Source organism: Aquila chrysaetos, chromosome 4 (assembly GCF_900496995.4).
Source record: "Aquila chrysaetos chrysaetos chromosome 4, bAquChr1.4, whole genome shotgun sequence".
NCBI lineage: Eukaryota > Metazoa > Chordata > Aves > Accipitriformes > Accipitridae > Aquila > Aquila chrysaetos.
In genome coordinates this window covers 37620559-37648536 of record NC_044007.1, presented here as the reverse complement: position 1 = coordinate 37648536, position 27978 = coordinate 37620559, and the positions used below count along the sequence as shown (strand labels likewise).

General features: G+C 38.6%; 1 long non-coding RNA gene across 1 annotated transcript; it reads right to left on the bottom strand.

Moving 5' to 3' along the window:
• On the bottom strand, positions 1-27151 carry LOC115340239. Its single transcript, XR_003922992.1, has 3 exons — positions 27096-27151; positions 19453-19596; positions 1-3835 (listed from the first exon to the last, which is right to left on the bottom strand). It is a non-coding gene; the product is annotated as an uncharacterized LOC115340239 (long non-coding RNA).
• Positions 27152-27978: the final 827 nt, after the last annotated feature.

The following is a 27978-nucleotide window of genomic DNA, read 5'->3' as shown; positions in this document are numbered from 1 at the left end:
CGCAGAAACAGGATGGATGATGCTCAGACTTTGCTTATAGTAATGAAGTGGAATTGCTAACAATTACTTCATTCTTGCTTGTAGAAATCTTGATTCTCTGAAACTTCTTTCCCAGATAGTACTTCATTCCCCCCCCCACCCCCATTTCTGTATACATTTTCCTCTGTGGAGCTGCCAGGGTCCTGAGGGCACTAAAAGGCCCTAATTGCCCCAACCAGCCTCAGTCCTGCACCAACTGGCCATGGATCTGGGGCAGCATTTCAGCTCAGGCCTGGGCAGCTCCTGTCTCCAGCCTCGCCTCCTGGGAGGACCTTGAAACCTGTGTTATGGGTAGCCTTGTCTCTAGTCCCATCTTCTCTTTCTGACTGGACTTTCTGGATGGACTCTGTACCTGATTCAGTATTTCGCTTTGTCTGATCATCCCTGGACTGTCAGCAGAGCTTGCTGTTGTCCTGGTCCTGCAGGGGGGAGGCCACTGGGCTGTCTTCACCCACAGGTCCTGGCTTGTCCTCCTTCAGGGAGTGGACCTGCTCTTGCTGCTCCCTGCGAGGAACGTCCAGTGCTGGTACAGGTTCTGCCACATCTAACATACTACTGGCTTGTGTTGCATTAAAGCAGGTTAATGGATTAGAGTGCTCTTAGCGGGGAAAAATGCCCATTTCCAGTCACAAGACGGATGGGAGGCCTCTTCCATTGATTTTGATCTTGGGACTAAGGGTAGCATCCAAAAATGCTCTATAGCCCTAATTTGGTGAAACAATTTGAAAATGCATTTCCAGAACATGACAGGACAGGGCAGGAGGGGGAAAGATATTGGTTACTAAGGAGTGCAAGATAAGACAAGTGCTCAGCAGTGTCAACACAGCAATGAAACGTCCTGAAGATTTGACTTCAGTTTTTTCAAGTATTCAGCACAGTTGATGTGTTGTTAAACAAACAACTGCATCCTTTATAGAAGACTCAGTGTAAATTCTTACTATTTTGACTTACATCCAGAAATTTTTTTAAAGCTCCAGATTTTAGCTAGTCATGTTTTGTTCTTGTTATTTGGATTTCTTTATCAGGGCAGGAGGGATTTTAACATCTGGAATAATAATTGGTGTCTTTCCTTGCGAAGCATTACAGCCTCTAAAAGTAGGAGGAAATTGTACTGGTTATATTCTGGGAGCATAATCAAATAAAAGGAACACCAATAGGTTTTGATTCTGCTTTCATTTAAATGAATAACCAAATTTTCATTGACTACAGAGAATGAATCCATAATACTGGGACTATTATGCCTGAACCGGACTAGCTTGAATGCTTGTCAACGTGTTTAGTTCACCTAATCAATGAAACTATTCATGTCTCAAGACAGAAAGCTTGACTGGAAATGAGAAGCAGACCACATCTAACCAACTGGGTTTTGTCATCAAACAGCTATACAGTAGATCTAATCAAACCAATACAGGGCATGATTGCAAGCAAATGAACATCAATAGTGCATTAACTAAAGTCAGTGCATCAACACAAAAGTTAATGACAAAGTATCACCCAGATTAAGAGAGAAATAATGTCTGATCCTGCTCAGTGCTAATATTGTAATACATTTCAAAATACATTGACAATTGAATTCAAATTCAAGACAAAGTGAAGCTTGACTGAGTGTTTAGCAATATATTAGATGCTGTTCCGAAACAGGAAAATATATAAAGCTTTTATATATTAAGAAGTCAGGTAGGTGTATGGAATTTTGACAGCACACCCTTGGTAGCTTGGGAAACATATGGAAATAATTATAATCATGTGCCAATTTTAAAGGACATTTGTGGGCCTGATACAGACAGAACAGACAGTAGGCTTTCATTTCTGGACTAGTTCCTATTGCTTTGAGAGAAAGCATTAATATTTGAAACTGTAGTGTGGGACTAAACTACATTATCTAGATCCTCATGATGCAACAGTCATGAGGAGAAAGAGAATCTATTTTAGTCTTAATCCTTATCTTTAAAGAAACACAAATTCCCTACCTAATCATAGCTCCTATTTTTATTTCTAATGTGAGAAATAATCAGTGTCTCTCTACTGTCCTCAGTAACAAAGCAATGTGTTAAACAGGATTTTAAGACTTTTCCCTCTTTTTTTTTTTATTTTTAATTTAATAAACTCATTTATTCATGGCAGGTGAGATGCCTTTCAGAGGAATAGTAGAAGTTAAGAGTCCAGTCACATGGATGTTATGGGCCTGTTGTGCCTTCAACACCTCTCTTGAAGGCCACAGTCTGTTTGGAGCTTCCTGCAGTAGCACTTGTCCCAGCGGTGAGCAGTCAGGCAAAGAGAGGACTCTGAAGATGGACGAGTGAGCAAAGTGCTTTCTGTTAAGATGACTGTGGTAAAAATGCACCTCGTTTCCATTGGAGTTTATCTATGATCTAAATGAGCTTATAACAAAAAATACAGTTCAGTATAGTGACAGTAGAATATGAGCCTTACTGATGGTCTTTCATATATCTGATTGCTAGAAAAACAGGAAACATATTCTGTACCAGTTAGAATGAAAGTGGGACAACTGCTTATATCATGTTTTAGAATGGTAATAAAGTTTGAATGTGAAGGGCAGAAAAAACAGTGGAAATCCCTACTTTGTCCCTAGGTATCCTTAATATTTAAATTTGCTTTAGGCCACATTAGATCAAAAGAATGAGGACGTATCCCTCATTATAATCAAGATTTCAATAAAATTCAAAGCAGTTGAAAATTTTCTCTGAAGAAGTAGAAAATTTGATATAAACTGAGGAACTTATTCTACTCTTCTTCCACTCTCCAAGTCCTTTTTCCCTGTTGCCAAACACTAATAATCCCTGTGAATCTTCCTTAGAGCAGACTCAGTGGGGAGACCAAAGAATAAACCAGCATGGAAAATGGACTCTGGTTATGTTCAAAGGAAAGAAAATCACAGGTGCCGAAGGCTTTTCAAATGTGCTGAGCCACAACCATTTTCTGTTTCATTCATGATGTATGTCACTGAGCAGGGCTGTTGGAGCAGTGCAGAAATATGAGTTCTGCCAGATTATTTCAAAGTTGTGATACGTGGAAGTAGGTCTGCTTTGAATAAGGTGGGGTGAAATGGAAGAAATGTGATTACCCTTCTTGTGAAATTCGCTGTTTGTATCACATGCAAGACTGTTCAAATACACTGCTATGGGAAATAAGACTTTTTGCCAACCTGGATTTTAACAGTCAGTCTACTGAAAAATAATCTGCTATCTGCATCCTGAAGTGACAGTTGTGTAGTGTTTCAGCTACTGGATAGTAGCATGAAGGTGTGGGGGGACAGACCAGAGATGATGTCAAGGTTCCTCTGGCTTGCACTGTTGTTAGTCCGGTGCATCATTTGTAGCTTCGGCAGGAGAGAGAAAGAATTGCTCCTCTTCTAGAGCACAACCAGGCCACAGGTGTGCAGTCCTGGGATAAGCACGTTCAACTGTTTTCAAGCAGAGAAGAGTATAGTGTTCAGTTTGGACTAAAAACTTTTGATTGCCAGGCCAAAACTCTGAGAAGATTTTTATACCCTTTCAGCATGTGGCCCAGTCTCACGTGTGTTAGATGTTATAAATCTATGTGCTTTGGATCAGGCTTTATTTCCAGATCCTGGAGGCACTTAGATGAGAGTTGGGTTCCAACCTATTTGCCTTTCAGCCCTAGGCACACCCAGAGCAGAGCTACAGTCGCTCAAGAGATTTTTCAGCCAGAAGGGAGGCATCTGGAGAGTTTAGGCAGACTCATAAGCCCTTTTGAGTAACACCTTTGGAATTAATGATTGACATCCTGGTATAGGTACTGAAGTTGTAGTTATCTAAAAGTAAAATCAGAAATTATGTCATATTTTTCAAAAGTGACTCAGGGCTGGGTTATCAGAATATATATATATATATATATATATTCAACTGGCATTAAGATATGGATCAAAGGAATTAATCCAGCTTTGGACTTGGATTCTGACGTGCAACCTGGCTTCTATTCATTTAGTCACTGGTGTCAACAAATGCTAAGTGTCCAGGTATATCAATCACTTCTGAGAACAGAACTAATGCTCCTGTTCCATTAGCCAGCTCTGATAATTTCACAGTGAACACCTAAGTTCTTCTGACTTATGGCAAGAAAAGTCTTAAATCCCTTCTATGAGACATTTGTATTTGGATACCTAATCATGAAGACAACCACTTGTTAAGATTTCTAAAGCCTAGTCCAAATTGTTTCCATGGCAGTTAGGCATCAAAATGCTTTTGAAAATCCCACCAGGCTATCTGTACCATTTGTAAAGAGGTAGCTTGAAGAGTCTCATCTAGATGCATATAAAATGTAAGACAAAGGAGGTAATATCCATGGTGTCATAAACTTCCTTCAGAACAGAAGTGAAATACCAATTCTTATAAACAAACTTGATCTTTCATTTATGATTTTCCAGTCATAAGAGCAGTGCACATTTTTTCATATTCACATGAAGTTCCAGTATTTAATATTGTCACAGCAACAGCCTTTGACTTGTAGTTCAATTCAGTATGTATTTGTCTAATTTGGCTTGAGTCATTGCTGTAGACACCTTTCCCCATAACTGCCAATCCCAGTGTATGGCAAGTTACACTTAAATTCTTACTGGCAAAATGATCAGTTGTTCAGAGATTCGGGTTTATATTCAGAGCTTCCTTTTCTCTAACCTTTCCAAATGTCTTTGAATATGTAAATGTCTCGGCTAACCACCTAATGACAGGCTCTTTGGCTGGCTCCCACCCACTGTGAACGTTATTACTCATGTTGTATTTGTACCACAGCTTCCCAGATATCTCAACTATTCAAAGATTTTTAAAAATTGTGCATAATCTGGAAGATCAGAACTCGAGTAAGTCAGCGTTTCTATTGAAACAGCACGGATAGAACTAATCCCCAACAAGTATTCCCTCAGGATAATGAAAGGCACCATAATACTCTTAAAGGATTGTTATACAGTCATCATATTAATGCTGTTGTTCAGTCCTCTAGATAATACATCATTCTTGGATCCATGTGGAAATGTTATACATAGTCTCCCTGTCCTACTGCAGGATGGTAACTAAGTTAGGAAAGGAGGATAGTTAGTGACCAGGGCAAGGAATTAAGAAGTCTTGGATCAGTTTCCAATCGCTAACATGCACTTAGGTATTTACTTAAGGTAAATACTTAATGCAAGGAAGCTTTTCTGCTTCAACATCTGTAAAATGTGAATAATACTATTCCTTCAACATTTAAGGTCTTTCTGTTTCTGTTCTCTCTTTCTCTATATAAAAGGATGCAAACGCTGCTTACAAGCATCTGTATCCAAGTTTTTGATGTTCTTAATGCCAACCAACCTTTAAAGTCATGATATTTCTACCAGTAAAATTCCGTAGTCAACCACCTGCCTGCCTGCTTTGGGGCATCCCCAAAACTATGCAAGTCTCTATTGTTATCTAGTAAATTATTTAAGCTCTTTGGAAACACAAAGTAGATATTCTCCTGCATATTTTGCTAGCAGGAGTTTTCTTAGAACATAAATGTTAGATCAGAGCTCAGACACAACCTTGAGAGTGAAGGTGGTATAGCCAGGTCACCCTCCAGCAGGTAGGGAGTCCAGCCCACCTGTGTTTATTGATTTTACTAGCAGTAAAGCACTATACACAGTTACATGAAAGTGGGAGAGGAAGATCCGTGTCCTCTGGACTTTCTGGAGAATTGATAACTTTTCAGAAGCACCAAAGGAGGGGGGTGTGTGTGTGTGCACTGCTGAATCATTCAGTTCTTCTGGCAGAGGCTTCCATGAACAGATGAACCCTAATTATTTCACCACATAACTATAGATTTTTCCTATAATAAGGGCTTACATGGGCCAGACATGCCAAGTCAGGCCCTTGTCAACACTCTTCAGGCTAACTATTAGGATGGTATTTATTCTGAAGCTATCAAAAGAGAAGCTATGCAATTTGCAGAGTCTATAATTCTGCTGATGATAATTAGCTCTGCTTTGCCCTAAATGTTCTAACAAATGGGTCATTTGCAACAAAATATGTTCAGCGATATTTCTGTATTCTGTCTACATAGTGAGCAAGACAAGTAAAGTTTTACATCAGTGTATTAATTATTTAGCATGTTCTCATTCTCTAAGCATACAGAATCTTTTTTTCTCAAGTGCCTCTAAATTACCTAACTAGGTGAGGAAGAAGAGAACAGCTGAGGAGGAGGGGGAGATAAGTAAGCTGGTAAGATGAGTAAGCTCTTTATATAGAGGCCATGCTCAAAACCCAGTAACATTGATAGGAAAACTTCTTTTGGCCTCAGGTGGCTTTGAAGGAGCCTTCATTTAAATGAGATGAGAGAAAGCTCTCACTCCTACAGATGAAACTAAAAGAATGACCAGAATGGCAGTATAAAATCTTTCCAAGTTGGTTTCTCACATTATGTAGGGGTTGGAAGCTGGGCAAGTACACAGGGCATTGTATATTCAGGAAAAATACAGGCTAATCTACAATATACATTACTGTTACGTGGAGAAAAAACAACTATGGAAAAATTAGAGCAACAGATTTATCTTTCATATATCCGTAGATTTGAACAGGTTTTGGATTGCATTCAGGGTGATATTTTTTCTTCATAAAATTTGCTCACATAATGACATAACTTTGTAGTCTTATTATGACTTGGGCTGAGTAAGTTGTATAAATCGTAATTTTGTAATTCTGCAAAGAAGGATATGGAGGCTTTAGCCATTGATACTGCTCAGAAGCTATATTAAACATACATAGTTTATTGCCACAGTGTTGTTAATGCTGAAGGGGTTTCTGGGAGCAGGATCACACCTACGATCATGAGAGGAAAATGTGTTTCAGAATTTCTGCCATTTTTTGTTGGTGGCAAGTATTTTGAAGAGCCCTTGAGGATGCTTAATGTGCAAAAGTGTCTTCCAGGCTCAGGTGGCCAAGCTGACAGTGGTTTAAAGTTAGATTTGACTGAGCCTTAAAGTGCATGATTGCTTTGATTTGTTTGGAAAAAGCGTCTCTAGGACGTGTACCTGGAACAAAAAATTCTTTCTACTTTTTAGTTATTTAGGGATCTTTAGGTGCACACACTGTGCGTGTGTGAAGAAGTTGTGAAACAGGAACAAAAAGTTTCATATTTCATCCCAAAGAAAGATTATGCAGGATAGGAATCAGTAAAAGGAGTATATTGTCAATATGCTTTTGCTTTTATGTCACTGCAGAGTACTTACTGGGAGAGTAATGTGTTAATGCATGTTACCTCTTAATTTCCAAAATTAATTAAAAAAAAAATCCAGAGACTGTAAATGTGATGTTCTTAGGACTGTTTAACTTCATTTTTTCTGAAATTTCCTTGACATGGCTATTTGGTATCCAAAGAAAAAACAATTTAGCAATTAATTTTCAACAATTCTTCAGAACTTGCAATGAGGAAGTGAGGTAGAAGTACATGTGCTTGAGGAAACAATATATTTGTAAAACATAAACACCCAAAGCCTGCCCCCCCCCCAACACTTAGGTAGAAAATTCTGTATGGTTGGATTACAGTAAGAAAAAGCAAATGAAGCAAAGAAATGTGAAGAATTGGGAGCTTCTGTATACTGAATGAAACTTTAATTCCGGGAAGAAGGGGCGTCTGCTTTGCTGATACATTTTCTTTTCTTTTTTCCCACTGGAATTTATGCAACACCAAATACTTTTATCTGCTGTGGAAAAAACACTAATTTTTATTTTCTGTGATAAAGAAGGTATTAAGAATCTCCTTAGGAGGGAAGGACTATAGACTACTGAAAAACTTTCTGAATTACTAAGTACCTGGGACTGAAATCACTAAAACTATATGTAGGACTGGTTTTGATAATTTGGAATAAATTCCTGTATTTTTAGTTAAGCATTTAAAATATCAGGGGTCACCCCTCCTAGGAAAAAAATTAAAGATGCTTTTTCATTGTTGCACAGTTTTCAAAATTCTCAGACAAGTCTGCTCCTACAGATTCTACTCTCTGAAGGATGTTTCGGGGCTCAAACCTCAAGCTTAAATTAAAACAAACATAGGGATAAAAATATGCTTCTTACCATTTTTCATGTCAGTGGTTGCAAAAGGAAGTCATTCCAATGGAAGCAGCTGAGCTGTCACATCTCCTTATGCCTAGAGGAGTTTGGAGGGAACCATGTTCAAGTGGCACTAGCTTAAGTTTCTTGCTACCTATATCTCAGAAACAACCAGGGCTGGCATTTTTTAAGCTGTGAAAAGGTTGAAAAATCATTGTGACTCGTCAGTTGAGAAGACCTACTAAGCATTACATAAAGCTGTAAGATGGAAAAACTGCATCAATTGTTAGTTTTTCAGACTCCATTTGGGAGTGTCTTCTAGAGCTGAACATTGGTTAATGAAAACTAGAGCTTTGTTCTTTGCAGTAGAGACAGCTATGTACATCTGAATTAGATTGGTGTTATTGCCTTTGGAAAGGAAAAAGAAAAGAGTACATTTGGAGCCTCAATAGACTAGAAATTTTTTGGTTCAGTGGTTCCAGAGGCATAAACACCATCCTTATATGGATCTGCCTCTTGTGCTGTTTGCAGTGTAAGTGTTAGCAAAGATATTTCTACTTGGCTGTATTGAAACAGTGGAGAAAGGGGTAGTTAAAGACTTGGTGTGTTTGGCTCTGACTGACAAAATAATGTCTCAAGTAACTCCAATTTCAGTCTACCTTTTTGAAATACCAGTGATGGTACTTATCCAGAACATAAAGATGTTTCTTTTGGATGGAAGTTATGATACAGAACTGAATCGGGATTTCAGCATGGTCCATGGCCTCTTACAGGATGCAGAAGTACTACGCATGGTTTTGCACGTCTAAGTCGAGCACTGGATCAAAGGCTACTTAAGCCTTGAGTGAAGAATAATAAGATTTAGGCCCGTGAATGCTTAACTTATTTTTGAGAACAGGACGTATCAGCTGAGTTGGTGAGTCTCTGCAGGGCTGTGTTTTAAGGAGTCAGAGTATTTTACTATTAGCCTTCTTGTTTAGGCCTGTAGCAAAAAAGCTTCTGAGGAAAGCCTTTATGTAGCATGATGGCTACGAATATAAAACCAAACTACAACCATTTCTACAAGATTATTCTGGTAAAATGAGGCACTGTCAATATCGCACCTTGCATCTGTGCTCTGCTAAGTATAATGTAAAAAACATTTTGAACACTCTTGCTGTAAAGGCTTTTTTGCCAGACAGAAGGTAGAATTTTCTTTGATACTCTAATATTTTGTTAGATTTGTGACATTGAGAAGACAGAGAAGATTTATATTTTGTACTTAAGCAAAACCTGCTGTCATTTGGAAGTTTCCTTTTCTAAAAAATAGATATAGTAGTAGAAAAAAATAATGCTTATGCAGTTTTATTATGGGTGATACTCTTTTCTGGAGCAACTCCATAGACTCCAGAGGTCTTACATGACAGCTGCACATGCTCATTATGACCAGATTTTCAGTAGTACTGAAAACCAGAATTTTTACTGATTTCACCAAGATCCTTGTGTGTTCACTGAAGCAGACAGTTCCATCTTGGTGAAACACTGAAAATGAAAAAATAAGGCTTATTGGCTCATTGAGAGACTTCAAAATTCAATTGGTACAGGAAGAAATTTTTTAAAAGGTAATGTAATTAAACCATTTAAAAAATAAAGAAGTGCAATAGAAGAATAAATCCAAATAATGAAGCCGGCTATCAAGCAATCACAGAAACTCATCCTCTTCTTCAAAATAAGATTTTTCTAGAACAATCCTCAACAAGCTGTTATTGCTTTGATTTCTATAAAGGACAGCTCTATAGAGAACAGTGTATCGTGTAAAAAATCAGCCCTAACTTTTTTTTTTTATATATTGCCAAACTTAGTTCCAAGCCTTCTACAAACCTTTCATGAAGAAAAGTGCTGCCTTAAACGTTTGAGGTCAACAATGGGACAGAATCGAACTAGGATGAGAGTTGGCTCTGTCAAACTTAAAAACAATGAAAACACTTTTGTAAAGTGTTTTGCTTTGTTTTGGATTTTTTTTTTTTGTTTTTAAATACCTCAGCATTTTCAAACTTTGCCTGACTTCATATGATACTTAAGTGATGGGAGTCTTCAGAGAGGGCTTTGAAAATCTATACTTTAAGTTCCATACCTTAAGGCTTTGATACAAGTCGTATCTTCCAAGGAATGACCCTCTGCCCCCAGCCATGCTCATAACTGCATGCTGCAAAACTAGAATACTGGTTTCTTAAGCAGCTGGTACATGCAGCAATACAGAATATTGTGCATTTCCGGAAAGAAAAAAGAATGTGCATTCATCATATCTTTACTTTTCCAGGAACAAGTGGAGAAAAGGAGAAGACTTCAGCTCCAGACACATCAATCATCAGGCCCAGGATTGTGAAATTCAAGTTGTCCAAGCAGTGGGTACTGGAGATCATCCTGGAGCAAATCCACAGCCAGAATCACTGAAGGTATGGGCCTGCCACAGCACAGCGACTGGCCACAGAGGCAGGGACTACCTGAGGAGCTCTATAAGGAACATGAGGGCAAGACGTGAGGGACATTAGAATAAGTCTAACAATGCTTCTGGGAGCTTATTAGGTTTCCTCTCATACCTGACCATCATGCTATCATGGTGGCCTTCCTTTTGGAGAAGCCACCACTCTCACGCCTCACCTTGCTTACTTAGGGTTGTCAGTGGGGCCAATGCTGTCTGACACAGCCATCGATGGGCTGACCAGTGGGGTGGTGTGTACTTTCACAGCACACCTGTGGATGGCACCAAAACCCGGGGAGTAGTAGGTGCCCTGGAGGATGGGGTGCCATTGTAAGAGGCCTTGATGAGCTGGAAGAATGGTCCCATGGTAACCTCATAGAGTTCAATGATGACAAATGCAAAGTCCTTTATGTGAGGCAGCAGTGCAGGCTGGGGTAACTAATTGTCTAGATGACAGCTCTGGAGCCAAGGGCCTGGGGACTGTAGTGATGAAGCTGGTCACGAGTCAGCAGTTGCAATGAAAGCTAACCACATACTGGGCTATCTTAGAGTGTAAACAGTAGATCAAGTGAGTAATCCCTACTTGGCACTCAGGAGACCACAGCTGGAGTAGTCTGTCCAGTTTCAAACCCTCCCACCAGTCCCAGTACAAAAGATGTCTACAAACTGTAGAGAATGTAGCAGAGGGAAGATAGGGCTGGAGCACACGGCGCACAAGGTGAGGTTGAAGGATTTGAGCTTGCTCAGCCAGAAAAGAAGGGGCTTGCAGAAACAAAGCCTGATTCTTCTGAGAAATGCAGAGCTGAAGCACAAGATGTGGTGGTCACAAGATAAAATATGGGAAATGCAGCATGAGCAGTGTTAAGGGAAAGCACATTTGTCACCTTAAGCACTGGCACAGTTTGCCCAGGACAGGCTGTGAAATCCATCCTCATCCTTAGAGATTGTTTTGGGTTTGTGTGGTGGGGTTTTTGGTAGCAGGGGAGGGGCTACAGGGGTGGCTCCTGTGAGAAGCTGCTAGAAGCTTCCCTGGCTCCAAGTCGGACCTGCCTCTGGCCAAGGCCGAGCCCATCAGCGACAGTGGTAACGCCTCTGGGATAACGTATTTAAGAAGGGAAACATGCAGTGGAGAGGGGATTGGAATGTGAGAGGAACCCCTCTGCAGACACCGAGGTCAGTGAAGAAGGAGGGGGAGGAGGAGTGCCTGAGGAGGGGATGCCCCTGCAGCCCGTGGTGAGACGGCAGGCTGTCCCCCCCAGCCCATGGAGGGGAGCGGGGGAGCAGATGCCCACCTGCAGCCTGGGGAGGAGCCCATGCCAGAGCAGGGGGATGCCCCCCAGGGTGGCCGTGACTCTGTGGGAAATACCACGCTGGAGCAAACTGTGCCTGAAGATCGGCCCACAGAAATGACCCATGCCAGAGCAGTTCGTGAAGGACTGCAGCCTGTGGGAAGGACTCACATTAGAGAAGTTGATGGAGAACTGTCTCCTGTGGGAGGGACCCCATGCTGGAGCAGGGGACGAGTGAGGAGTCCTCCTCCCCCTGAAGAGGAAGGAGCAGCAGAGACAAGGTGTGGAGAGCTGACCCCAACCCCCATTCCCCGTCCCCCTGCGCCACCGGGGGAAGAGGGAGAGAGAACCGGGAGTGGGGTTGAGCTGGGAAGGAGGGAGGGGTGTCCCTGTCCTTGTCTTGACCCATGAACATTTCTTTGTATTTTCTCCTTCTCATCCCACCGTGGCCAGGGGGAAGAAGTGAGCGAGCAGCTTCGTGGTGCTTTGTTACCGGCTGGGCTTAAACCACGACAGAGATTTTCAACACTCAGCTGGAAAATGCCCTGAGCAATCTGATGTATCTTTGAAGTCTGCGTGGCTTTCATGTCTTCTCTGACCTAAATTACCCTGGTTGCTGAATCAATTGCCACTAGATGAAAGCCTCAGACACCAGCGTGTTCCTTCCAGACATGTTGACCCCAGACTGGTTGCCAGCTGATCAGTACAAGCTAAGGCCTCTAGGCTCCACAGGCTTCCTGAAGGTGCTAGATGTGATGAGCCACATTCTCAAATATGGCTGTCTGCCTCTGAAAATTCTGGACAGCCTTCCTGGTCATGCCAGGAGTGTTGAACCATGTGTCTTCAACAAGTGGCATTGATGTTCTGGACTCAAATTTCCTCTTTGTGATAGGGAGCCTGGCTAGAACGGTGTCAAATGGCCCAGTGGTCAGAGACGTGAGCTGCTAATGGAAATGTCTCCTCTATGCACTGCAAGTTTTCAAACACCAGTTCTTGCAGACAGTTAACTATCAATGGCTCATGTTATGCAACGCTAGAGGCTAGGGAAAGCCAGATACACTTCGGATGGCATAGACTCTTGAGCAGAGCAAGAGGGGCAACAGCAGGCAGCAGTTACTGCTGCACTGAAGTTGGTAGCTGTGGATACCTCTGGCTGTCTACTGCATGATGCTTCACCAGGTGTCACATGAGAGGCCTCTGTGCAGCTGTGAAGAGATGCAAGGTAAGTGGTATGCCAAGCTGCACTGCAGCTACCCGGCAGTGTGGATGAAGTCAGCGTGCTCAGAAAAGCACTAGTCTTGAATTTGACCTTACCATAAGTAGTTGGCCTCTTCACACTTTTATGGATCTCAGAGATGATGCAGATGCATATTTCCGGTTCTTTACATGCCAAGAACATGATTACATACCACTTACCCAATTATTGCTATTGATTTCAAATATATGGTAGATGTGTCAGCAATTTCATTAGACTGTCAAATGAAAGGCAAAGAAAGATAAAGATCGAATGTTTCATCACTTCCGGATAAAACTATTCAACCACAAAATACAGTAGAAAGGTGAATGCCATTTTGAAACTAGTAACACATTTTCAGTCCTGCATGAGACACCTGCATGAGAATTAAGAGGTTTCACTTGCTGTAGTAAAGGGACTTAGAAAAAGCATAACAAAGAGCACAAGTAGGAGGAACAGGAAGTCCCAGTGCTAACTACAGTCAAGTGCCATGAAATAGTTGCCTACAGTAGTTACATGAACCATGAATATTACATGACTTTTTGACCAAGTCAGAACTTCTTTACTATAATAAAAAGTTTCAGTCCAAGAACATATCAAGAAAAGGGTTGTAACTCATCTTCTAAGTTTTAGGGCCTAGGTGCAAGATGGAGAACGGAATCCTAAAATAAAGTGTTAAAAGAAGACAAGGTATGCATATAAAAAGGAGAAATATTTGAATACTTAGTTTTCTTTGCTGCCAATAAAAATAGTGAATGGGATTCCTCAGGGGAATGCAGAGATGGAAATCTGGCTAAAATATAGCCTCCCCATGAGGACTGGAAGACTCAGCTTCCTCCCTTTTTGGAATGGTCTTGGTTACCTATTGAAAAATTAATAACAGAATACAGAGATAGTGATGATAAAGAACACATGCTTTCATCCCCACAGTGTAGCAACCGGTGACAGCACAATGATTCAATGAGATTTAGAGAGCCAAGAATCATTAGAGGAAAAGCAAAGAATAAATGTGCTTTCGTAGAAGGAAACAGCATTGTTTTCTTAACTGTCTAAATATTCTATAGAAAACTGTACTTTTTGAAAAAATGTTGGTTTACTCTAAGTACACTTTTTCTGTTAAACCTTTTTTAACAGCTTTGCTTTTTTATCGACCAGAAAACAAACTATTTCTTTCTTTTTTTTTTTTTTTTTTTAGACTAGAACTGAGTTTCACGAATATTGAATGCTGCTGCAAAGAGGATGGGGATTTTTTTCCCTCCATGTCTTTTGTGTGAGAGATCTCAAATAGCAGAGGAAAAACAAGTGAAACTTACGAAATGCTTTCTATCATAACGTGAAGAGCTGGAATAGGAAAGGTATGCAGTCACTCACACTGCAGGTCTTAAGGAATATATCTGACAAACATTAGGTCACAAGTGATACAGATGTAGCTGATTTTGCCTTTGGACCAAAGAATGGCAAAAGGACTGCTTGAAAACATTTCTAGCCCTAATTTTCAATGTTTTTATGACATTCTTGTATGAACCTGAGCTTGCCTTGACCCACAGGCTGATAATGAAACACAGTCAATGTTCATTTTGTATCATTTGTGGTTTTGCACATCTGCTGGCATCAATACAAAAAAGCTCTTTGTTTACTTTGAATGTTCAAAGTCACATTTTGGAACTGATAGCATATGGTCATTTAGAACAAACATAAAACTTACTTCAAAAGCAACCATTACCATAAAATTTCTATTCTAGACCTGAGCAAAGTTATTTTGTTTTAATTTGTATTAATGTAAAGTTATGCAAAATAGAAGTTAATCATGAAGATACCCACTTTCACCTGCTATAAATAAGAATGGCATTATTAAAATAAATTAAAGCATTTCTGCCTGCTCCAAGAAGTTATCTGATCATAAGCATTTTGCTACACAACTGTGTGTGCATTACAGAAGTAAAATTATTGTCTGCCACTGCTTTTGGGAAAATTCTTACTATCTTATCTACTAGGATTTTGAATAAATTGGGTAGAATAAATATGTAAGATCTAAATCAAGCAAAATGTAGATTAGAACAAAAGTATGGGACATCTCCCTGTGCAAAAACTGGAACTGGGACCAAACGGAACTGGAAAGGGTATTCTGCACTCTATAGCAAACATTAATAATAGTTGGCCTAGCCTGTGGAATGTGGAGACTTTTCAAACAAACTGTGCTTTGGTGTTATTTTTTCAAGGCACTTATAACCAGATATGTAATCTTGTACTTCGTTATTTCTTCTTCTTTATTCCTTGGGCATTATATATACATGCATATATATATATATATACACACACATACATATGTGTATGTACATATACATGTGTGTGTATGTACTTATGCACACATGTAAATCTGTTCTGTTCTTTTGCATTTGTCCTGGGTTTTTTTCTTTTCCATTCATCCTGTCCTCTGTGGACTGGTCTCATGTTTACCAAGACGCAGACCACTCAGCTCCTGTTGACTCTGTGCTCATGAAGCTATTAAGATCTATAAAGTTAAGCATATGTATAAATGCTTTCAGAAACAAAGTCTCAGTTGCCTCTAGATGCCTAAATTTAAACATCTGGATATTGCTTCTATTTGATCTTATAGTTTCTATGACTTCTGTTACAATGAGGCTAACCTAATTGCCTATGTACTCCTACTGGCCCTGGCTCCCTTATTAGGTATTAGGAATACTTACACAGTACACTTTCCAGTCTTTGTGGATTTTCACTGAATTGTGGTAAGCGATTTCTATCTGTGCACCTGACTGTTTTTGTCCCTCTTTGTCTAGGAGTTTCTAACCATGCTGAATTCTGCAGTGAATCTTTTTCTAACTAAGAAAAGTTGTTCCATTAGTCATCACAAGTTTTAATTACTGAGTTTTCTCTCTCATTTGCATATATGTTTAGGATTTTACTATGTTCTCTGATGTGGGTTTTTTTCCTAAGTATTACTTGCTCTCCAGATGCAGCATTTGTTTGGCTTTGCTATATACAAAACTTACCAACCCCAAAATCTAATTGCCACTAAAAGCATTAATTCTGTTGACATGTCATATAGGTATATTTCTTTTAGTAATATAATCCTTTCCTTGCATAGACAGAACTTATCTCAAAAGATTGTAAAGGTTTTTAAATTAACCTATATAGACATTTAAAGAAGTGCATAAATGTGCAATGAAGTTAAAGAATAGAAGTAGTTAAAATTTTTGTCCATATTACCTGTTGAAACAATTTCACAAATGAGACACTGAAACTATTTAGTAGCTACTGTGCTAGTAGTTTCAATCCCACTTGACTGAAAAATCTTTTTTTAATTTATGATTCACCCTCCCAGTTCTGATAATTTATGACTAATCTTCCACCAAATTTCATATGCTACTCCTTGTTTTGCTGATAAGTTTATGCTGTATTCTCTGCCATAGTCCTCAAATTCCTACCGTAATAGCAATCACATTTTTTTTAACCATTCCTCAACAATGTTTACCCAATCTGTAGAGCTGCATGTCTTATAGATGGACTGCAATTCCATTATAAATGAACTGGTTCCTTGCTGTTATATTATGTTCATTCAATATATCAATTACAATTTTGCAGTACTCCTGCAGTCGGGTAGCAGATTTTACATTTGTGGACCTGCTTCCTAAAGAAATGATAATCTTTTCTTTAGAAAACAAACAAAACCTCAACTCTCACCCACAAACCCCCCCCCCCCCCCCCCTTGCTTTTTAAGACCAGTTTTGAACAGTTGGTAAAAAAATTGTAAGGTGACCCAAAGGCAGGAAAACAGCAAATGTAAAAGGTGCAGAGATTAATTTAGAAAACTTTCTGAAATGGACTGGAGAATTTGGGTCATTATAGGAATAGACAGGGGAACTGAGGATCTGGGGAAAAGGTAGGTCTCCTACTTCTTCCTCCTCCCTTGGTTTTTAATTTCTGGAATTGATTTTCACATGCAGAGAGCAGACGTGAGGGGTTCTTGTTCAGTACTTGAGTCTGCAACAGAGGGTGAGTTGAAGCCCTTTGGAGAGTTCTGTGTACCCAATAGGCACTATTAATTTCTGATTAAAAGGGAGATCCTGATAAAACTTTGGAACAAATTCTGCTACCCTTATTCATCTCAGATAGCATCTTTGTCCACAAGTATTCTTGATATATGTGTTAAGTGGAAAGTTTTATTATAAACGTTAATGGTAATGATATTACTTGGATGAAACCCTTCTGAAGAAGGAAGTTGAATTTGGTCAGGAGCTGGAATCCACTCTTCACCTCACATATAATTTCTGCAGCAATCCAGTGTCTTCTAGCTCATTTGGCATTAAATCACACCAGATTAACTGTCAAGTTGCAAATCACTAATTCAATCTACTGAAGTCCCTTTATGTATTTTGGAAGAGCATCCAAACCTGGTGCAGCCTGACCTAAATTTGTGTGAACTGATGAGATCGCAGAACAATGAGAACTACTGTTCATTTCTGCCATCACTTACAAAAAAAAAAAAGAGTGAATACAATGACCATATTATACAAAGGAGAGCCATAAGGACTTGCTAATTACATAAAATAATTAAATATTAATGTATGCATAATAGCATCTAAATAGTTAAACATTGCAAAATAAAGTACTCATTCGGAGTAGAAAACTATGACAAATTGTTGGTATAGCTGTTTACTGTGATGCTGAAAGTTCATGCTGATTGCCAGCTGGAAGAGAGAGAAGAGGGAGATATAGGGCACAGGGTATTTTCTATGCAGTGATAATTACGCCTGTGAAAGCCAAACACTTTCCTACCTACTGGCTAGTTTCTGCCACACTGTGGAATGAGCATATAAATGTCCTCATGCATAGACAAAAAGGGTTATCGTTAAAGGTATTACTTGCAAACTCTTGGGTTTTTAGGCTTTCTCTAATTGAAACTCTAAGGTTTTTTTGCATATTTCTATTGCAAGTAATAATGTATGTCTCTGTTTTGGGTTTGTGTGGTGGGGTTGACAGTCTCCATTGCAGAATTGGGTAAGACAAGGCTAATCCAAGCAAACTGGCCATCTGTATCTTTGCCAAGCCTACATAGTTGTATCCAAGTTCATTCTATATTAACTTGTAAGAAGAGCTAAAACTTTGGGGGTGTGTGGAAGGATCACAAACCTCTGTAATGTATTAAGCTGTACCATTCTGCATTTTTTGTATAAGGAGAAATGTGTATACCAGAGATCTTTACTACTCCCTCCCTCCCCAGCACATTATAGCTTATTGGAAGATTTGTAGTAAGCCCACTTGGTAGAAATTCTGAACTGGAAAAGGCAATGCCTTTTTCAACTGCTGGAAGAATGTAACACATTTATATGGAAAAGCTCTTCTTTCACCTGATAAAGACTTGATGCCTGGCAGTCTTGTGGCCTAGTCTAACACAGAACAGGAAAATTGTTCTTTCTAGAATTCCGACCTAAGAAATTTTAAATTTCTTACACCTGAAAAACTCCCCTACGTTATCCAGGAGCAGAATAAAGTTGAGGTAAATGTAAGCAAAGTGCTGATAGAAAATATAGCATCACAGAAATGTCTCTGTAACAAGTAACAATTGTTTTTTTTTCACCTGGATAGCACTTTTGAAAGGTTTTGCAAATGTTTTAAATGTGATTCTGCTGTGGCTGTCACCTTTCCAAAGTGTTGGGTAGCATTTTAAGAATCTTTTGGGTGGTATATTAATATCAGACTGCAAATTTTAATCACAGTCCAGTTGCTTTACGAAAACTCAATTGAACAGAATGTATATGAAACCTATTTGATTCCTCGTCTGCCATTAGAGTATTTTGTATCTATATGGCCCAATTTCTCGTTCTTATTTTATCCAAAGTGACATTACTTTTGTCATTAAGATAGATGAACCACTGCAATTTACATCTTCCCAAACCCCAGTTCCAGTCCATGTCTTAAAAGCACACTACCTCTTCTTGCAGTATGCATTTTGCATACATCTTATATCTGATTTTATTGTAATCACTCATTTCCTAATGTTCCTTCAGCTCATATCTTTTTTGCTCTGCTTGGCATGCTCCTTGGACTATATCCAAAACGGTCTCTGATCTTATTGTTCAGTAAGCCATATGAGAAAACACATCTGATCTTATCCCACAGCTCATCACCACCATGCTATTCCACATAAATTTTCTTAGTCATGCTAGAATTTTTATTTCACTTACTCTCTAAATCTAATGGAAACTCTGTAGGACTTATGAACTAATCCTTTTACAGGTCACTTTAATGTCCAAGCAAATCTACAATCATCACTTTTCTTGCTCTCAGGGATCAGTATTAAGTTTTCTGTTAATACATGGTAGCAAACCTTATTCTAGTTGAGCACTAACAGCCGTACTTTTGCACCTCTGAGCAACAAATCAGTTGGGAGATCATCACTTGCACATTGGTAACTTTATCCTCAAGTCCAGGCTGGACACCGAAGGCTATGTATGTCCTTATACTCTTCACTCGCGTTCTGTGTGGGCATAGGGTGGGCTGATCTGAAGCCTGATTAAAAAAAAAAAAGAGTGTGTTTTGGGGTCCGAGCAGTTCCTTTATCCCATGTTCCTGTGTCGCTTCATTTTGCAATGATACTCCGATTTCTTCCTTGCACACCCTCTGAACTTTGGTGGCAGTATGGCTTTCTGTAGTGCTCTGTGAGGCTCTTAACTCCATTACCACAGTCTCTGCCACTTTATCCTTTGCCTCAGAGTCTGAGGGCAGAATTTCATATTAAGAACATAATGTCTTAATCCAGTAATTTTGATGTATATAAGCTTCTCTTTCAACATCCTTGTAATTATATTATATTCTTATAAAATAAACTATAATTACAGTCAATTTCCTGATTTAGCTACTATCCAGACCAATTGCATTATATTTGTCTATTAAACATATTGTATACATTTGCATTTCTGATATGTTGTTTTTCAAGCTTCTTGAATGTGAACTGAAACTGAATTACACTCTGTTCTGTACTTGTAAGGAAAATATCTTCTTGTAGTATTTCCATTTCCTTTGTCTATGCAATGCTTTCTGTGAATATTTAAAACTACTTTTAAAACACTTTTAAGATACATTTACAATGTTTTAAAAATAATTCTCAGGTGGCAGTTTCTCTCCAGCTCTCCTTAGATAACATCCTCATGGGAGGCAGGAGTGATTTCAACCTCTTTCAGAAACCAGAACCAGGTAATTCTGTAATATTATGTATTTTTTTAATTTATTGAATGAAAATTTGAAGAGGATGCCCATACGCTAGCCAGCTTCTGACTGGAATGTACTGGTTTAATGTGCTGGGAATTCACATTTGAAACATCAGTTTATTCAGATTACAAGAAACACTAACAAACTAAAAGGTTAATATTTCTTATTGCTAACCTACTTTTAAACTAAGAAGAAAATTTTGTTTCTGTGAGAGTTAAGTTTGTAATGAAAAGAATTATAACTTGTTAACTAGTACCAGTGTATATCCTACTTGAATTTCTGTTTAAAATGCAATGCAGGAGAAAACAGCTCATCAATTTGGACCAGCCAGTCATAACTCTATAAAGGAAATATATTTGTACATAGCTGCATTGCTGTCATGCATAATGACTCAAATGGGTGTGCATTTTTAAATTAAAAAGAAGTAATAATTTTGTTGTGATGCTAACAAATAAATGATTTGGAGAAATATTTCAAATATTAATATTCCAACAAATGACATAGAATATAAACTTTTCATCATTGCAGACTATGGATCAGGTAAGAGGACACCAAAAATGCATAAGGGCAGTGACTGAGATACTGAAGAAATCTTGTCAAGAATGTTGGGTGGAAGGGGGATTGAAAAATGTTGAAAATCAGTGCAACTTCAATCTCAGTGCAGAGGTGAATGCAACCTGATGATGGAGAACATCTGCAATGAAATAATTATTTCTACAGAGCTGGTGTTAGAGAACTACAATTATTTTTCTGTCCTAAGGAGCTTAAGTAGAAGACTAAAATGGTGATTTCTTGAAGCAAGACTTTACCATTGGTGCAGACAGAAGACTAAATCCTGAGGTACAATTTCTTAATGTCATTGAAGCAAAGTTGTACTGATGCTGGTTACCTTCTTTATAATTGAACTGAAATGTCAGATTTGCAACCTTAAACAGAAGTATCTTTATTACAAATGTTTCAGCATAGGCAGGTGAGAAGGGCAAAACAAAGCCTAAAGTAACAAAACCTGAGATCCACATCCTTGGAACCGATGTTAGCGTCTGAGATGAGAGCAGTAAGGGTAGATCCTGGGATGAAGAAATTTTTCAGTGGCAGGAATGCTTCATCTATGCCAAAGAAAGGGGTAGAAGGGAAAGTGGGGTGTGTAAGAGGCCTTTACAGACTAGACAGAGAACTCAGTGCAAAGCAGAAAAGAGAGAGATGCTGATTTTATGGTAGGAAAATGCATTGTCAATGAACATCTGGATTGTTCTGTGTGATGTGCTTAAGTACTAGAGAACAAACCCCAGACGTCTTTGGGTTTTTTTTCCCCTGCACTCATATTGAATTTGGAGAGTATCCTTACTAATAAAAAATAAAGAAGTAGATAATGTGCTTATCTACTTTGATAGATAATATACTCATCTATTTTGGATACCTCTTCATAGCAATCATAAATGATAAATAGGAAGTGAATAGGGGGAAAAGAAATGGGAAAAACATCTGAGTAAGAGGGGTACTGCATTCCTGAATGGGCTTGTGGATTACTTGTTTAGGAGAATGTTCACTACCAAGTTAATCTCTGATAACTATCCAAACTGATTTTCCAAACCTTTTGAAATGTTCCAAATACCAGTGTAGTTTATCTAAAGCTCAGTAATAGCAACCTGCGTACATTCTCACAATCTGTTGGCCATACCGACAATGCTGTTATCTTTCTTACATTTTCTCTGTTTTGAACAGACTGTTCATTCATGCATTTTTTTCTCAAGTGCAGCATGTTGCTACTTAAGAAAAAAGGCTGCACCAACAAATCTGGCAGATCAATGTATTTCTGTTTTCTGAAATATAACTTCTCAAAATTCCTTTCAAAGCTTCAGGCTTTCTGTTCTTTTTACCCTTTATCCTTACTGTGGACCTGATACTGATCCTACTAAATTTAGAGGCATAGGCTCCATCTTGCAGGTGTGATTCCAAACCTCTTGCAACTTCTTCCTCTCTTCGTAGGTACAAGTAGACAAATGTGTTGTTTACATTGTCATTTTGACAAAACTGCCAGCATAGCATAGTACAGTGAGCTTGATAGATACCATTTTCTAATGAACCATCATACCTGGTTTACAATCCTTTCCACATTCTCCAGAAAATTAATGTTGTACACTGCATGATTCTAGTACTTTGCTTACTCCCACTGCTTATGTTAGTTATGTAGATACTTGCAGTTTCCTCCCTTAATGGTTTTCCAATCACTTCGTCCTTGTGCTTCTCCCCATGCTTTTTCAGCTTCCATGCCATGATTTAGACATCATCACAGAAAGTCTTTATGTAAATTCACAATTGTGAGCATCCCCATTTCTTTTTAAAAATCCCTCCGCTACTGCATTTGTCAAAAAGCCTTAAAAGCCAGACAAATGTAAAAAATTTCTTATGCTTATCTTTGATAATGTACTGAAGTCCATAAATGACAGTCTTTTAAGTCATGTATTAATGCTTACCTAATAATTAGAAAATAATTCTTGTTGTAAAGAAAGCCACTATGCTGAATTTCTATAATGCATTTTGAAAAATACACTATAATTCTAAATGAGTCAGTTGGCATGAATATTTCCCACAGTACAAAACATTCAAGACTCAGTCCACAAATCCAACTGGAATAGAACTGTGGTCCAATTCATGTAAACACACTAGTAAGAAGATTTAAAGCAGGTCAGCCAATGATTACTAAACATTGAAATCTTGACTCCTAGAACACTTAAAAATACAATTAATGGGTAATTGCAGTGTTGTTTATAAGCAGTGAATTAGTATCTCTATAATATATGTGGCTTATATTTGCATGCTTTATTCTTTTGAGGGGAAGTTGGTACCAACCCGCATATTATTTTTTTATATGTAGAGTTTGGAATTTAAATTTCCTGATAAGAACATGACTGAACCTAAAATATTTCTGTAAAATAGACAATACATTCCTCTATTTGCATGAAAAAAGTTTCCAGCAAAATAACCGTCTACATCTTTTCTTAAAAAAGCTCAGGCACGTAGGTAACCTAGGCTCCAAATGAAGATTTCAATTTTGCTACAGAAGATAATCCTTTATTTCAAAATTGTTTAGGACAATGAAGCTTATGAAATGTAAATTGCTTTATCAAGTGCTCGAAAATTAATCCTAGATTAAAAATACATTTAAAAATGTTATTAGGGATGTCATGTCACTATTAACAAGCCAAGCTTTTCCCTCTATTTTGGGACAGGAGACAAATTCAATTACCTTTTTGCTAATTGTCTGATGTATGTTCTTATTGTAATGCATATTCTTTTAAATGCTTCAAGTTCATAATTGCTAGTGGGAGACAGCTGTATGGCTAAGATTTGGTGTATCAGGTGGAAAATGCAACTCATTAGCAAGGCAGCAGTCTATGAAGACCTATGCACATGCTGCTTTAGGAAAACCAGTTGCAACTTTATAAAAGCAGATAGATGCAGAAATGTTAAACACTAGTTACTTTCATAACAGAAATATCAATCCCTCTTTCCAATTAAGCAAATCAGCCATGATGAAGTGACCTTGTGTCCAGCATTTTCCATGAGAAACAAACCCAGGGGGATGGATCCCAAGCCAAGAATTTTTCCCCTTTAGAAAGAATCACATGTGTGTGTGATGGCTGCAATGCTACCAAGGGCAAGCATTCAATGGCACATTGAGTCCAAGGTCCTTGTCTTAGTCTTCAAGGACTGTAATGGGCATTGGCATTAATATTTCAAGGACTTCCTCTAATTTCACATCCCTCCAAGTATAAGCAGTAATCACTGAAGGAGATACTATTACCTAATAGTTGCTAAACTTCCTACTGCAGGAAATTAAATGGGATCATTGCTAGCCTCCCTCTTGCTAAAAAGCAACATATACCTCTTTGCCTGGATTTTTGTGTGAAGATAGCAATCTTTAGGTTAGTAAATTTTCAATTTTTAAGCTCTTATCCCTGGGTATTTTCTTCAAATCCAGCTCTGTTATGTCTGGAAAAGAAGATACAGCAGCAATGCCAACTCATGTATTTTTTACCATTACTCCTTTTATGTTTAGTGTTGGGTTTTTTCTGCCCCTAGTTCCTGCAATCAAATGGCTACAACAGAGTCTTTGCTTTCACTATAAAAAAAGAGTTACTAGAGATCACAGCTTTGTGTCAGGGGAGGGGGCAGGGGAGGAGGGAGGCCCAGAGGCCTTAAACTGTGAAATTTAAAGGTTTAAAATCTATTTCAAGGTCTCTCCTGATGATTTTAGCTTAGACCCCCTTTTTTTTTTCTTTTTTAAATGTTGGAATTTGGCATTACTGGTATGCTCATTGAGCATAATCCTGTTCATTCTTAGGTATGTTCTGGTAATAAAAGGCAACGTGGAAAACAGTATCCTGTGCATTCTGGGGATTCCTGATGAGTAAGGAGAATCCTTGACTAGTGTTAACTTGTGTTGCTAAGAGCAGAGGAGTCCAAGTTGTATACACAAAAGCTAACTTGAGTGTCTCAAAACTAGTTGTCCTAAACCTCCTCTATCTAGATTGACTTCTACACAGGTTCACTCCTTTAGCAGCTTTAGTAATGACATTACCTGCTTTCAGTAGCTTCCTGGAGGAGTGTCTTATAGGCAGCTAAGGCTTAACAGCCCTCCTAGGCTAGAGGTAGCTGTGACTGATCTCCTCTGCTGGCCACCCCTCCACACCCTCCTGGAAAACATCATCATAATCTAGCAATACACTTTAAGTGTATTTAGCTAAAAAACATGCTGAAATGCTTGGTGGTTCAGAGCCTACGTGACTTCACCCCTGCAAGTAATTAGGATACAGTTAGGAGTACAAACATTTATAATAATTATGCAGTGAGTATACAAACATATTCCAGGTTTAGAGACCCTTAAGTAAACCTTGCTGTCCGAATGCAATACACACGCACAAAAGTAATCGGACTACAGCATGAACCAGCGTTGCCAGCTGAGTCAGATACAGCACTTGTTCATGGCCGTGTCCGAGATCTCCCTGCAAAGCAGTTTACAATGCAGTAACCCATGTTAGTAGAGTGTGACTCTTTATTCCCCTCTAGTGGCTGGTCTGCATAGCATTACAGTTCCTAGTCACGGGCTAGAAGAACTAGACCAAACTGTTGGGACAGCAGTACAGGCCAAACTTGGGTCAGTCCCCGCTGCCATCCACACTACCAGAATGCCAACAGTGTGCAGACAAATGCTCTGTGGTCTGGCAGCGCTAGAGAGGGAGGGGAAAGGAAGAGTTTTTGAAGGCTTGCGTTTTTATGCTCTTAGTCACTACCAAATAATTACATTAATATTTGTATCGTCCAGAAAGGAAGAAGAATGTAACTGTCAGTTGGTGTGCTAAGTCTTTTATTTAACTATTTTAGTCCCTGGGTGTCAGTGTAGCTGAATATGAATCTGGCCTGTCTAGGAGGGTACCAAGAGCTTTGCTTAGCAGGTTGCATTGTAGTCTTAGCTGGCTTCCTAATAATGCCAGTCTGTAGTCTTCTGTACTTCACTTAAACTGTGAAATCTCAGAGCAGATTTGTCCTTGAAATGTATTTAATATACACAATCAGGTCCTGCTCTATTATCAGTGTGCTCATAAGTACAGCTACTTTTCCTTTTTCTTATGTATTATGTGTAGCCAAACAGAAAACAACTATAAAAGCACTAAAAATGGATATAAGCTGCAATAAGTCTTGAAAGAGTAATGATTTCTATTAATGGTTGGATTGGTAATATGATATTAACTAAATTTTTCAAGTTTAGATGGATTTTTCTCTGAATAGGATGAGAGAAGAGCATTCCTGGAAGCAAACTACTGGAAGCAGGAAAGTGAACACGATGAATGAAAACAAATTACACAATACATCTGAGAATAAGAGGAGTCGAAGAGGTAGTCACTCATCATCCTTAAGCACACTGTGGGTTTATGAATCTTGGATTTTCTAGTGACTTGTTCTTGTCCTTACTAAGAACCTGAGGATAACATAAGCTTTTAAGTTCCGAAGGGCTCCTGCCCTGCAGGGAATAGGAAATGTTTTACCACAGAGGCTGAGTGCTTGTGGCCAAGATCACACTGTATAAAGGACAAAATATCCAAAACTTAGGCTGAATTCTCTAGAATGATGATGCAAAGGAATCTTTGCTCTTTACAACAAGCCTGAGTCTAGCCCAGATTTTGCAGTTGTATGGCTCTTATCTTGGTGTGAATAGAAAACTATAGAAAGGATATTCAAGGCTGTCTAAACTCAAGCTGATGCTTGTGGGGATATTATCCTTTACTGAGTAGGTTTAAAAAACCCCACCAAACAAAATTAAGTATACCAAATCATTAACATGAGCCCTCCGGTGATGTTATTCACAGTTCTGTCTGCTAACTTGATATGGGATAAAAGGTAAATTGGATATTTCAGTACAATGTACTAAGATGCTTCAATTTCTTTTGACAACATGCTATCTGAGCAGATCCGTTTTTAGGGGAATACTAAATAAAAAGCTAGATGGCGGCTTTCTAGGTCAGGAACTGCTAGACCTCCATTATTTTAAACAGCTTGAAGCACTGCAATATTCAGCCACTGTGTGTGCGTGTGTGTGTGCTGTTTTAGAAAATTTTACAACGGGGGTTTGTAAAGTTCCAAGGCTATGCTTTAGCAATAAAAAAATAATGCCTCATGTATAAAGTGCAGGAACTCAGGGATTTTATTTTCCTGACAATAATTTTAGCTGCATTTTTTTTAAAGTACAAGCATACTTTAAGAACTACATTTAGTCAGCTGTTTACTAATGGCTCTCTTACCTCTTCATGAAGTAGATAACAACTTTGCATAGCATATCAAACTCAATAGAAACAGACCACAGTAATGGAAGAATTCTTTGTTACAAACTTATTACATTAAAGGAAACATTGACAAAATTGAAAGATTTATAAAGAAAATATCACCAGGTCTTGATGAATACTACCTCTTTTAATGTGCCTGCTAGTTGTTCTTTTTTTTTCCCTAATTATTGTTGAAAAGTTCATTAAGGAATTTCTGATGATTTTTGATAGCTGATACATAAGATATCAAAAGCTATATAACATAAAGCACTTTATGCATGGGAGCTAGAAAGCCATGTAGAGGTTAATAAATTAATATATTGCCACTATAGATTTCTCTTAGATCTTAATGTCTCTTTTGCAGTCCAGATGCCATCTCAAAAAATGAACTTCCTACAGAGCATATGGATCAAATTTTAGCCAGCAGGGAGAAAATTGTTGACTTAGCACCAGGTGTTTGTGACCCACAGAGTACCTTTACAGACAACCAAGTCATCACTTTCCTTTTCTGCTAGGCAGTGGCAGGTCTGTCTCCTGAAGAACACCTTCTTTGCATGTAAAGCCTGGGTATTTTAACTCCAGCAATGATGAATGGGTACTGCAAGTACCCATAACTTTGAAAATTCAGTGCTCAATGTTGGAACTGCAGCAATCTTATTCCTGAAAAATGGATGACAGGACTGAAATTATGTAGAGTACTATGGAATTACTTAATGGGTCCCTACTCTAGTGAAGTCCTTGAACTAAGTAAGTCAAACCTTACTACCTACCAAAACATGCACACTCTTCTCTCGGTGAGAAGAGCGAAGGATGAGAAAACCAAGAACATAAGAAGCATGGAGCTCAGACATCACAGGTGTGG